The following is a 14,040-nucleotide window of genomic DNA, read 5'->3' on the forward strand; positions in this document are numbered from 1 at the left end:
AATCCATTCTCCTAAAGAGATATTGGTCAAAGGCCTGGTTGGGGGAGAATTTGTCAGATGTATATGGAAAAGAGCAGATAGGGAATTCCATCCTGCTTCTGAGTAATTCTGTCAAAAACAGGCAATTTGCCTCAATTACTCAAGACATTTATGTTACATCACCACTCAGCTAATACAGCCCCAGATATAAAGTGGCCAGAGTATTACATCACAGTTCACCAGAACATTTTTTTCTAGTACTGGGGATTAAACCCAGGGCCTCCCGCTTGCTCGGCAATTGCTCTACCACTGAGCTACACCCCTCCCCACTAAAAATTCTAATGTATCAATCAGTGAAGAACTTGGTACTGGAATGGAATAAGGATAGTAAAATACCATTTATCTAGAATTCCCAGGGATGAGTCATTCTGGTGGCACTTTTTTTTTTTTTTTAGGGATTAAGAACTATGCAAAGTAATTAAGGCCCTTTTGGCTCTCAACTACAGAAGTCATAGGAATCTGTGCTGTCACTCAATGCCATTCAAACCCTGCAGTGTCTTCAGGACAGTGCAAGTGTGCAGTCTGCTCACTGTGCCCATGGCTTCAAATTAGCAAATGCAAAACTGAGATAAAGGATTTTGTACAATGTCAGAACATGGAACTGGTATCAGCTGAGCACGGTGGTGTATGCCTACTCAGAAAGCTGAGGCAAGTGGATTGCAAGTTCAAGGCCAGCATGTGCAACTTAGTGAGACCTGTCACAAAATAAAAAATAAAAAGGATGGGGGATGTATCTCAGTGGTTAGCGTGCTTGTCTATCACATATGAGGCTCTGGGTTCAATCTCCTAAACTAATAAAACAAAACAAAACAAAACAAAATTAATAGATACCTTATAAGAATTTTTTCTTTTGCATGCTGGGCAAGTGCTCTACCACTGAGTTACACCCCAGTCCTGTAAGGATGTTAAAGAATGATGTAGTCAGTGGGGAATGAAATAAACAAATTATATGGTTATACTGTGTGCATATGCAAATTTCTAACAATGAATCTCACTATTATATATAATTATAATGCACCAATAAACACACACACACATACACACACACTCACACACAAATAATATAGTTAGTCTACCTGCTTTAAAAGTGTATCCTGTTGGGGCTGGGGTTGTAGGTCAGTGGTAGAGCACCTGTCTAGCATGTGTGAGGCACTGGGTTTGACTCTCAGCACTGCATATAAATAAATAAAATAAAGGTTCACCAACAACTTAAAAAATTTTTAAATTGTATATCTTGTTGGATATGAAACCTAAATGCAGTACATAACTCTCTAGGCATGTCTCAAAACACAAATTATTTACATCAGGAGACCCCAAATAACTATTTATACCTAAAAACATTTCAGTACTTAAAAACAGCCTGGGATTCAAGTATACCAGAATCCTGGACCACTAAAACCTTGTACTACAATTACATGCAATTCCAAACACTATCTGTATACTAAAAATCCCATATTATTCATGTCCACTATAGCCAATAACATACACCCAGGTGCCTCCTGGAGCACTCCACTTGCATTCATTCAATTAGTAACATACGCGCAATTTAAGAGGCTCTGGGCATCCTGACATGACTGAGACAAGCTCTCATTCTAAAAAAGGAAAACAAAGTTAAAACAAGTTGGTGCAACATCATGAATGGCACAGCTGAAGTGTTTAGGGAGCACAAAGAAGGGAAGGGGCAGAAAAGGTGTGGGTTGACTTGTAACCCCGGAAATGATATGCAAAAGTCCTAACCCCTGACACCTAGGAATATGAACTTATTTGTAAGTAAAGTCTCTGCAAATACAATTAAGTTCAGCTGGGTACAGGGGTGCACGCCTGTAATCCCAGCAGCTTGGGAGGCTGAGGCAGGAGGATTGCAAGTTAAAGCCAGCCTCGGCAATTTCGCGAGGACCTAAGCAACTCAGCAAGACCCTGTCTCTAAATAAAATACAAAATAAGGCTAGGGATGTGGCTCAGTGGTCTAGTGCCCCTGAGTTCAATCCCTGGTAACAACAACAACAAATATATATATATATATATATATATATATATGAAATCAAGTTCATATGGAACTCAATTAAGGTGGGCCGCTAAAGCCACCAACTAGGTCCTGGAGACATGAAGACATAGAGAAGACAACGGAGGGAGATGGCCGAATAAGACAGAAGCAGAGATTGGAGTGACACCGTAGAAAGGCAAGGAGCATCAAGAACAGCTGACAGCCACAGAAGCAGGCAGAGGCCAAGAGTCTCTCCAGAGCCCTCAGAAGGAGCACGGCCCCTGCTGACCTCTTGATTTCACACTTCTAGCCTCCAGAACTGAAGAAAAAATAAACTGATATTGTTTTAAGCCATCTGGTTTGTGATAATTTGTTACAGCAGCACTAGGAAACTAATACAGAAAGCTTCTAGGTGAGGTGAGCCTGGAGTTGAAGCTGGAAAGGCAAGCAGGTTTTCACCAAGAGAAAGGAACGACATTCTAGGCAGAGATCATTTGAGCAGAGGTGAGCAGTCATCAAACAGATGGGCGTGTTCAGAAAACAGAAAGTATGCTGCTCAGTGTGGCCAGGGCACCCAGTGCAAGAGATGGAGAAAGTGGAGATGATACAGTGTGTTTGCCTTGTTACAGAGTTTGGACTTAACCCTGTACATGCTGGGGGCCATTAAATGGTTTTTGTGTAGAGGAGAGAGGCAACTTGGTATTTGATCAGACAGCAGAGGAGTCAGAACACAGCAGTAAGACCCGGAAGAAGGCAGCTGTAATGCAGGTGAAAAAGGGAGGGTAGAAAGGAGTCAAGGAGGCAGAATGAGCAGGGCTTGGAAGTAATAGAAATAACAATGGACAAACAACAGGGGATATGAGATCAAATTAGTGGATTTAAACCCTGCTCTGCGGCAGTCTACACTACCATCTCCTCACTGGCAAGTAAGAGAGCTAAGACTACTGCGCCGGAGGGGACTAGAAAGACTCTAGGAGACATTGCAACTGCAAATAGGCAACAGGCACCTGGTTTAATGTAGCTGCCTGTGAGCTGCTGCCATTATTATGGATCACCAAAAGATGTGGAAGATATTTCAAACTCAATGTGTTCCTAACTTAGTATTGCTAAACATATTATTGCTGCCTTTTCTGATCCCTGAAATGACTTCTTCATATTTTTTTGTTTGTTTGTTTTGGTATTGGGAATTGAACCCAGAGGCACGTCACCACAGAGCTATATCCAACCCTTTTTTATTTTGAGACAAGGTCTAAGTTGCTGAGGTTCTCAGCAAAATTGCCCAGGCTAGCCTCAAACTTGTAATCTCCAACCTCAATCTCCTAAATGCTGGGATTACAGGTGTGTACCACCACGCCCAGCAGCTCAAAAGATTTTATTTTATTTTTTAAAAATCTTTTTAGTCATCGATGGACCTTTATTTATTTATTTATATGTGGTGCTGAGAATTAAACCCAGGGCCTCATATGTACCAGGCAAGCGCTCTGCCACTGAGCCACAACGCCAGCCCCTCAAAAGATTTTAATAAGTGATAATCTGAGTTTGGTGAGACAGCATTATCCTACAGCTAATAAGGAAGGGTGTCGTTGTTATATATCTAGAAGTTGTTTTGGTATTCCCATTTAAAGATCTATAAAAATATTTACATCCTTGGTCCAAAACTTCTAAATCTGGGAAATTATTTTAAGAAAACAGAAAGGCAGTCAAAGTATGTTTATTATAAAGTTATCTATAATCTCAAAAGTTAGGGAAATTCTGAATATTTATTGGGCATATACTTTTTTAAAAAATATTTAATTTTTTAGTTATAGGTGGACACAATATTTTTATTTTATATTTATGTGGTGCTGAGGATCGAACCCAGTGCCTCATACATGCTAGGCGAGCGCTCTTCCTCTGAGCCACACCTCAGCCCCTGGGCATATACTTTTTAAATTTTTTTTTTAAATTATAGATGGACACAACACCTTTATTTTATTATTTTTATGCAGCACTTAGGATCAAACCCAGTGCCTCACATGTGCTAGGCAAGAGCTCTACCACTGAGCCACATCCCCAGCTATTAAGCATATACTTAAGTACTTTAAGTAATCCCCTCAAGTCTCCCTACAACTATGAAGTACAGAGTAAGAATATCCCCATTTTTTTAAAAGAATTTTTTTAGTTGTAGATGGACACAATATCTTTATTTTATTTGTTCATTTTTTATGTGGTGTTGAGGATCGAACCCAGTGCCTCACATGTACGAGGCATGCACTCTACCACTGAGCTACAACCCCAGCCCACAATATCCCCATTTCACAGATGAAGAAGCAAAAGTTCAGAGGGTAAACTTGTCTGAGGACATCCAACCAACAGATAGTGAAGAAAAGATCCGAACCCAGGCAGTTTTACACCAGAATCTCACCATTTTTTCTTTCTTTCCTTTTGGTAGTACTGGGGATTAAATCCAGAGTCACTTTACCTCTTAGCTACAAACTCAGTTCCTCTTTTTCTTCTTCTTCTTTTTTTTTTTTTTTTGATACCAGGGATTGAACTCAGGGATGCTTAACCACTGAGTCACATCCCAGCCCTTTTTTGTATTTTATTTAAAGACAAGGTCTTGTTGAGTTGCTAAATTGCTGAGGTTGTCTTTGAACTTGTAATCCTTCTGCCTCAGACTCCTGAACCTCTGGGATTACAGATGTATGCCACTGCGGCCAGTTCTTATAAGCATTTTAAAGGCAGAAACAGTCACACTTACTTTATGTACTTATTTATTTATTTTTGCCGTACTAGGGATTGAACCCAGGGACATATTCTCATTGAGCTACAACCCTACCCTTTTTCAGTTTTTGAGATAGGGTCTCGCTACATTGCCCAGGGCTGGTCTCCAACTTCTCATCCTCCTGCCTCAGTTTCTGAGTAGCTAGGATTATAGGAGTGTGCCACTGCAACCAGATCATTTTATTTTTTAAATATTTACTCTAGGATATAGAATCTGTCTACAATCTGTTCTGAATAAAAGCTTATTGGTGATAAAACATGTCTATCTCAGCCCAAAGTCCAGCATCCTAATAGAAGCATTCCTAGTAAAGTCAGCAACAAGACAAGGAGGCCCACTGTCACCTATGCAGCACATTAGCCAATAGAATCAGGATAGAGAGAGAAATTGGAAAAAGGACCACTGGAAAGTAGATGGTACCCTTGTCATCATATACAGATAATAATAACAGACACCTGGACAATATCAAAGAATAAACTGCAAAACTATCACAACAAGAAGAGAATTCCCAAGAATAAAGTTATACAATATTAGAAATCAATGATTTTCATATACACAAAACCAGTACTAGATATAATGAGATATAGGACTCCCATTTACAGCAGCATCGACAATATGAAATGAGGTCTGGGGACGTGGCTTAAGTGCCCCTGGGTTCAATGCCATCCCCCCAGAAATCAATATATAAAAAAAAAAGTGGCTGGGCATGGTGGCTCACGCCTGTAATCCCATCAGCTCAGAAGGCTAAAACAGGAGGATTGAGTTCAAAGCCAGACTCGGCAACAGTGAGATGCTAAGCAACTTAGTGAAACCCTGTCTATAAATAAAATACAAAATAAGGCTGGGGATGTGGCTCACTGGCCAAGTACCCCTGAGTTCAATCCCTGGTACCCTCCCCCAAAAAAGTGCACATATACACACACATAAATATAAAATGAGGTGAGCAGGATGTAATTAAGGGGTAGAACACATGCTTAGCACACATGAAAAGTACTTAATCCCTAGCACCCCCCCCAAATATATGTATATAATTATAATATAAATATATGTATCTATACCACACACATATACATACCATGAATAAATTTATATAATAATAATAAAAGAAGTATTTGGGGCTTGAGGTTATTCACCTTCATGAAGGGATTAATGCCCGGACTGGTTAATTCTCTCAGAAGTGAGTGAGTTTTGCTCTCATTTTTGAAAATGAGTTTGGCTTCCTCAGTTCTCCCTTGCTTTCTCTCTCTCTACGTGACCCTCTACCCTTCTGTTATGTTATGACACAGAATAGGACCCTCACCACATGCCCTTTGACTTCCCAGACTCCAGAACTGTGAGTCAAAATTAACTTCTATTGTTCATAAATCATCTAGTCTCAGGTATTCTGTTACAGCAACAGAAAATAGACTAAGACATGTTAGAACAATTTTTAGCCTTCTGGGGAAAAAAAAGTATGCTTTATTTGCACGGCCAACCTTATAACAGGATAAATTCCATATGGCTCAAAGACTTAAGTATGAAAAAAAACCCACAAAAGTTCTCAAAGAAAATATGGAAGAATGTATAAACTTAGAGTATAAAAGGCCTTCATAAACCTGACTCAAAATACAGAAGATATAAAAGAAAGATATATATACACACACACACACACACACACACACACACACACACACACACATATTTGATTACAAAAAGATGAAACTTCTACAGGGTGGAAATTACCATAAGCAAAGGCAAAAGATAAATGACAAAATGCAAAAATGCAAGACAAGAGGGTAATCTATATAATATATATCAAGCTTTTAAGAAATTGATAAGAAAAATAATAATAATCTTAAAAAATAGGACAAAGGACAGTTTGCAGAAAAAAATACAAATGTCTCTTAATCCTATTATTAAAGGATGCTCAACCTCCCTCATAAAAATATAAACACAAATGAAAACTACACTGATGGGTCATTTTTCCCTCTATTCATTAAACATCTGAAAATTTGGCTGGGAAGAGAGCACTTGCCTAGCATGCATGCAGCTCTGGGTTTGATCCCCAGCAGTGCAAACAAACAAAATCCAAAATTTGATAATATTGACAAAGCTTTGGGAAAACACTCAGTCATTGCTCTCTATCTCTGGCACTCTCAGTCACTGATGTGGAAATACAAAGTGGTACAAGCCCAAGGAGAGCAATTTGGCAATAACTCTCAAAATTACAAATGCACATAATCTCTGACCCAGCAATTTCACTTCTGGGAATTTGTCTCTACAAGTATGCTACCACATGATCAAAATGACATATGAATATGGTTATTCACTGCAGCACTGTTTGTAATACCAAAACATCCATCAAGCTGGGCATGGTGGCACATGCCTGTAATCCTAGTGGCTAGTGGCTAAGAAAGATCACAAATTTGAGGCCAGCTTCAGCAACATGTCTCAAAATAAACAACAACAACAACACAAAAAGAAAGGGCTAGGGATGTAGCTCAGCGATAAAGCACCCCTGGTGCTTTCAATTTCTTGTACTGTGGAAAAAAAAAAGTGTCCATCAAAAGAGGATCGTTAAAACAATTATGCTACATCCATATGATGAAATATTAACAACTCTAAGTAAGGATAAAAAACACTACTGAGGGCTGGGGATGTGGCTCAAGCGGTAGCGCGCTTGCCTGGCATGCGTGCGGCCCGGGTTCGATCCTCAGCACCACATAAAACAAAGATGTTGTGTCCGCCGAAAACTAAAAAAAAAATAAATAAATATTTAAAAAAAAAAAAAAAAACACTACTGATATAGAAAGATGGCTATGATACATAATCTTTAAAAAGGCAAAGTATAAAACAATACATGTGTCTATGTATGTGTAAAATAAGGTTAAAAAAAATTGGGAGCTAGGGCTATAGCTCAGTGGCAGAGTGCTTACCTAGCATGCGTGAGGCATTGGGTTTGATCCTCAGCACCACATAAAAATAAAGAACAAATAAAATAAAGGCCTTCTGTCCATCTACAACTACAAAAAAATTTTTTTTTAAAAATTGGAAACTCTCCAAGGGTTAACCAAAAAACCCAGAATAGTAGCTGACTGTTGGGGCCTGGGAGACAGGAGATAAGAATGGGATAGAGACTTTATGCATTATTTTAAAAATATTTTTTGAGTTCTGAATCATATGAATATATTCAGAAATAAAGTATTTTAAGTTTGTCAAATAAATCAGTGAAGTATTAACTATCAGTCTCATACTTAACCAGATCCAGCCTACAATGCAAGATTAAAATATGTTACCAGCCATAACGGTGCATACCTGTAATCCCAGCAAATTCGGAGGATGAGGCAGGAGGATGGAAAATTCCAGCCCTGCCTCAGCAACTTAGCGAGGCCCCATCTTAAAATAAAATGAAGTAAATAAATAAAGGTCTGGGGATGTAGCTCAGTGTTAAAGTGCTGCTGGGTTCAATCCACAGTACCCAAAAGAAAAAAGAAAAAAAAAATTATTAAAATATCCTGTGAGCTCCCAGAGTGATACAAGTCTGTTTCTTTACTTAAATCAAGATTCATGCACTACATGAAAACAAGCTGACCTTCAGTTGTGAAAAGTAAAGAAGCTGTATTCCTATTGGGAGAGAGAGAGTAATGGGGTGGGGTCACAAGCAATGCGGGAGAACTAATTCCAGCTGAATAGCTCTTTTATTTTCTAGTGTGATTATCAATCTGGTTAATGGCCTGATGGTAGGCATGGAAAGGAAGAACAGTCACAAACAGTCAATGGTAAATAAATCCATGGGCTTTGATGGCTGGTTGGCTGTGGAAAGCTAAACAGATATAAAAAGACAATAGGGGCCAGGCATGTGGTGAACACCTGTCATCCCAGCAGCCTGGGGAGGCTGAGGCAGGGAATTTCGAGTTCAAAGCCAGCCTCAGCAATAGCGAGGCTCAGTAAGACCCTGTCTCTAAATAAAATACAAAATAGAGTTGGGGATGTGGCTCAGTGGTTGAGTGCCCCTGAGATCAATCCTCAGTGCCAAAAAAAAAAAGACAACAGGGGCTGTGGTTGTAGCTCAGTAGCAGAGCGCTTGCCTAGCACAGGTGAGGCTCCGGGTTCCACCCTTAGCACCACATAAAAAACAAATAAAACAAGACATTCTCTGAAATCTTGGACAATTAAAAATAAAAAGACAACAGTATCTTTTAAAGCCTAGGTGTTCAGTGGTAGCACTAAAAATCGGAAAGTCCAGAAGAAATGGCTTAGAGGAAAAGCAATGCCGGTTGTAAGTGCATTTGAGGTGAGAGGAAAATCAGTTTGAGGTGGCTGGAAAGCCACTGGAAATGCTGATCTGAAATTCAGAGGGACAGTCAGACTTGAAGACAGGTGCAAGAGACATCTACAGATAGTGATTGGGCTGTTAGCGGGGATGAAGGGGCTGAGTGGAAACAAGCGCTAAGATGAGAAACTGGAGGATCGCCCATGGCCACAGAGTAGGATGGGCAGGAGAAGCCAGCATCACAGAGAATTATAGGCAGAATTAGGAGAGCTTTGTGACATGTTAGTGAGGGGTGGGAGTTTTAAGAAAGACACAGTGTAAGGGCTAAAGGGTTGAGGGACAATAAAAACAGTAGCAGTGTTCATGGTCTCATTTAATCCTCACATATAGCAATGAGTCAGGTAGATGGTATTATCACCCCCTTGTTTTACAGAACAGGCCATTAACCCAGACAATGACTCCAAAGTTGCATGACATAACTTTGGGAGATCAGAATTCTGATGCTATTTCGCTATTTTTTACACTAACTTAGCTATATGTCTGTAAGGCAAGTAACTGCCTCTTAAGGCTTCATTTCCTTCCTGGCATATTGAAAGGATTGGTGTAGATCATCTTCAGTTCTTTGCAACGTGAGTCTTGAATTAAGACAGAATGAAAGAAGTTCATACACAAGAGACAGACCATGAATTAAAAATCTAGCCCACATTCAGAAAAATATGCTACTTTTTTTTTGGGGGGGGGATGGGTACTAGGGATTGAACACAGGTGCACTTAACCATTGAGCCACACCCCCAGCCCTTTTTATTTTTTATTTTGAGATAGGGTCTTGCTAAAATTGCTTAGGGCCTTGATACGTTGCTGAGGCTGGCTTTGAACTCACAATCCTCTTGCCCCAGCCTCCAAGCTTCTGGAATTATGGGTATAAACCATGGGGCCCAACATTATGCTACATCTCTTTTAAGAGATCAGTGACAGGCTGGGGATGTAGCTCAGTGGTAGAGCGCTTGTCCAGCATGCATAAACTCTGAGTTCAATTCCCAGTACCTGCCCCCACCCACTAAAAAAAAAAAGGAGGTTTATCAAACTGGGTTCAGGAAGCTGAAGCAGGAGGACTTCAAATTCAAGTCCAACCTGGAAAACTTAGCAAGACCCTGTCTCAAGAAAAAAAAAGTCCAGAGAACAGGGGAGCTGGTAGTGAAGGCTAGCAGGTATTAGGACTTGGGTGCATCCCCAGATCCATAAGAAGAGATTAAGAAGGGGCTGGGATTGTGGCTCAGCGGCAGAGCACTCGCCTAGCACGGGCGGAACCCGTGTTCGATCCTCTGAACCACATAAAAATAAAGGCATTGTTTTGTGTCCATCTACACTTAAAAAAAAATAAAATTAAAAAAAAAAATAAAATATATATATATATATATATATATATATATATTAAAAAAAGAGAGATATAAGACATTAGTCAAGATAAATTATCCTTTAAGGATAATTTTTTTACAATAAAATCAGCTTAGATTTTATTGTTAAATAAATCTGAATGATAAATATTCTAAGTTTTTTCTTCTTTTTTTGAGACAAAGTCTTGCCTAGTCTGTCTCAAACTTCCTGCCTCCACTGCCTGAGTAGCTGAGACTACAAGCATGCACCATCCCCACCCCCCGCTAGAATGCTGAATGTCTGATCCAGTGTATTTCCAAGCAATAAATTCATTTATATCTATAGTTACAAAAAAGTTGTGTATGTGTGTGAGGTGTAATATTTAATATTTAAGTGAGGTATAATAACAAGAATTATAAATTTTCATTTGTGGGTTGAAAATGCTGCAGCATGTCCTTAGCATACTCAAGACCTTGGGTTCAAACCCCAGCACCAAAAATTTATTTATATATATCTTTCTATATATATTTTCCCACATACCTGGAAATTTATGAATGCTGTTGTTGAACCCTGTTAAATCAGTCGAATGAAGTAAAAAAAGTAAAGATTCCAAGTGAAACAAAGTCTGTATGTGGAGAACTGTCCTGTAGAGAGAGAAAAGAGCTAGTTATAATGTACTTTTATAATAAGAGAAACATCTATTAAAATACATATTTATTTAAATAAATTATATGGGAGCATCTATAAGATCATTTTTCAGCATGTAAAAATAGATAATCTGGCATAGATTATTATTGGAAAATCATCTGGTCATCAATTTGTTCACTGAGATTAAACATATATATGTATGTGTATATTTACCCTCAATATTGAAGTATACAAAAGAGATATATACAATATTGAATAAATCATGACAAATTGAAAGCAAACGCTTTTTTAAATTTTTTTTTTTTTAGTGTCGATGGACATAAAACTTCATTTATTTATTTATTTACTTACTTATTTATTTTATGTGGTGCTGAGGATAGAACCCAGTGCCTCCTGCATGCAAGTCAAGCACTCAACCACTGAGCTACAAACCCAGCCCCTAAAGCACTTTTTAACTTTTACAATAAAATAAACTTCTTAAGATGACAGACTTTTCAAAGGCAGGACAGCAGACACCACCAAAACAAAACATTAAGTCCTCTTGCCCTTTTCCTTCAAGTGGCATCAGCATGATTTACAAGAGAACAGAATACAATAGCTTTAAGGATTCAACTTGAAAAATTCAACATATCTTAAAAGCAGTATAATTCTGAGGGAAGTAGGGAAAAAAAGTTCTATTCTATATGGTTCAGAATGCCTACAAGTCACTCAGATCTTTCATATAACTCTTTCAATTTGCCAGACTGTACCAGAGTGTACCACGTTTTGCAACTACAGATATGATAAGCAATGTTGTTTTAGAAAGCAGTTTCACCCAGGAAGGAGTTGTACACACCTGTAATCCCAGTGACTCCAGAGGCTGAGGCAGGAGGGCTGTAAATTTGAGGCCAGCCTGGGCAATTAAGCAAGGTTCTGTCTCAAAATAAAATAAAAAGGGATAGGGTATAGCTGAGTGGTTCTATCCAAACCTTTCCATAACAAAGAAAAAACATTCTAATTTTTGCATGGATCATTATGGTTTTGTTAATGTAGAGTTCTTTATTTCCATAAGCACTGGAAAAATGAATTTGATGTAAACCAATTAGTTAAGCTAAGAATTCTCACCAAAATAATGTTGACTGCATTCATAGAATCACTTTTTTTTTTTTTTTTTTGGTGGTAGGGAATGAACCCGTGGTGTTATACCAGTGAAAAACATCCTCACCCCCTTTTAAATTTTGAGACAGGATCTCACCAAGTTTCTGGGTTGGCCAGAACTTATGGTCCTCCTGCCTTCGCCTCCTGAGTCATTGGGATTACAGGTATCACTCTTTTTTTTTTTTTTAATACTTTTTTTTAGTTGTAGTTGAACAAAATACCTTTATTTTATTTATTTTTTTAATGTGGTGCTGAGGATCAAACTCAGCACCTCACACATGCTAGGCAAGTGCTCTACTGCTGAGCCACAACCCCCAGCCCCCAGGTATCACTTTTTATAATAATTTTTTCAAATTACAAAAATATTATGTGCTTATAAAAATACAGTCAAGTATTAAAAAAGCCAGTTGAAAATTTAAAATTTTTTGAAATTTTTAAATAAACAATTTATTTTTATTTTATTTTGGTACCAGAGATTGAATCCAGGGGTGCTTAACCACTGTGCCACATCCCTCAGCCCTTTTTTTTATTTTGGGACAGGGTCTCACTAAGTTGCATAGGGCTTCACTAAGTTGCTTAGGGTCTTGCTAAATTGCTGAGGCTGGCTTTGAATTTGCAATTTTCCTGTGTCAGTTTGCTAAGCCCCCTGGAATTACAAGCATGTGCCACTGTATCTGGTTGAAATAAACAATTTATAATGATAATTTTAAAATAATTTTACAAATAATTTATTACTTTATAATTTATAATTAGTTATAATTATTATTTATGGGGTATAAACTGATGTTATGTTTTTGCAATCACAGTTGTAACAAGTATTGTTATTTCAAAAAGCAGTTTCAGGGCTGGGGTTGTGGCTCAAGTGGAAGAGCGCTTGCCTAGCATGTGTGAGGCACTGGGTTCAATTCTCAGCACCACATACAAACAAATAAATAAATACATAAAGGTCCATCAATAACTAAAAAATAAAATAAAATAAAAAGGAATTTCAGCTAGGAAGGAGTTGTGGTGCATGCCTGTAATCCCAGTGACTGGGAAGGATGAGGCAGGAAGGATGAGGCTAGTCCTGAACTTGCAATCTTCCTGTCTCAGTCTCCCTGATTGCTGGGATTCCAGAGGTGCATCACCATGCCCCACAGAATCTGCCCCCCCCCCTTTTTTTAGTACCAAGGATTGAACTCAGGGGCAAATGAACCACATCCCCAGCCCTTTTTTGTATTTTATTTAGAGACAGGGTCTCACTAAGTTGCTTAGGACCTCACTAAATTGCTGAGGCTGGCTTTGAACTTACAATGCTCCTTGCCTCAGCCTCTTGAGCCACTGAGATTACAGGTGTGCACCACCATGCCCAGCCATTTCCCTCTTTTCAAAGGCTAAATAATATTTCATTGTGTACTCAATATCACATGTTCTTTATCCATTCAACTTTGATGGGCACTCAGGCCAACATGGGAATGCATGAAATGACTTTTAATTGAGATCCTGAAAACACCACCAGAGAAAAGTAGAACTATTCAAATATTTTTTCATCTACTTTCTCTAATAAAAACAAAGACACCAATTACCTATTCCTGAGGGAGTCTGAATTCTGGCAACTCAAAACTGTTCAAAACACTGCTGACACAGAGGTTTGGGAAACAATTTCTAAGTATCAACCAATAGAGAAAGTAGACAAGATGATCAGAGCATTCCATAAAACGTAATGGGATTTCTTCTTGGATTGGCAAAGGTTATTAGGGGAAAACAAACTAACAAAAACTCCATCAATGTCTCTACAGCTGGGAATAATATGAGAAACAAAATGAATCTTTTTTAAAATGTAGTGCTGGGGCTCGAACCCAGTAC

At 38.6% G+C, this 14,040-nt stretch overlaps 1 protein-coding gene across 19 annotated transcripts in view; it reads right to left on the minus strand.

The window, feature by feature from the left end:
- Nucleotides 1–14,040, minus strand: part of Zbtb8a (zinc finger and BTB domain containing 8A) — a 99,447-nt gene that overhangs the window by 30,977 nt on the left and 54,430 nt on the right. For 7 of the 19 annotated variants that reach the window (XM_058570938.1, XM_058570937.1, XM_058570931.1 and 4 more), the window contains one exon: nucleotides 10,951–11,054. The gene's annotated coding sequence lies outside the window, so the exon portion shown is untranslated. Of the gene's footprint in view, nucleotides 1–870; nucleotides 934–8,078; nucleotides 8,219–10,950; nucleotides 11,055–11,893; nucleotides 11,971–14,040 lie in introns of those variants that run through there. The other 12 variants (XM_058570930.1, XM_058570926.1, XM_058570925.1 and 9 more) reach the window with 6 other exon arrangements.

The sequence above is a fragment of the Marmota monax genome, unplaced genomic scaffold (assembly GCF_021218885.2).
Source record: "Marmota monax isolate L192 unplaced genomic scaffold, Marmota_monax_Labrador192_F-V1.1 WCK01_AAM20220418_F8-fsc00008, whole genome shotgun sequence".
Classification (NCBI taxonomy): Eukaryota; Metazoa; Chordata; class Mammalia; order Rodentia; family Sciuridae; genus Marmota; species Marmota monax.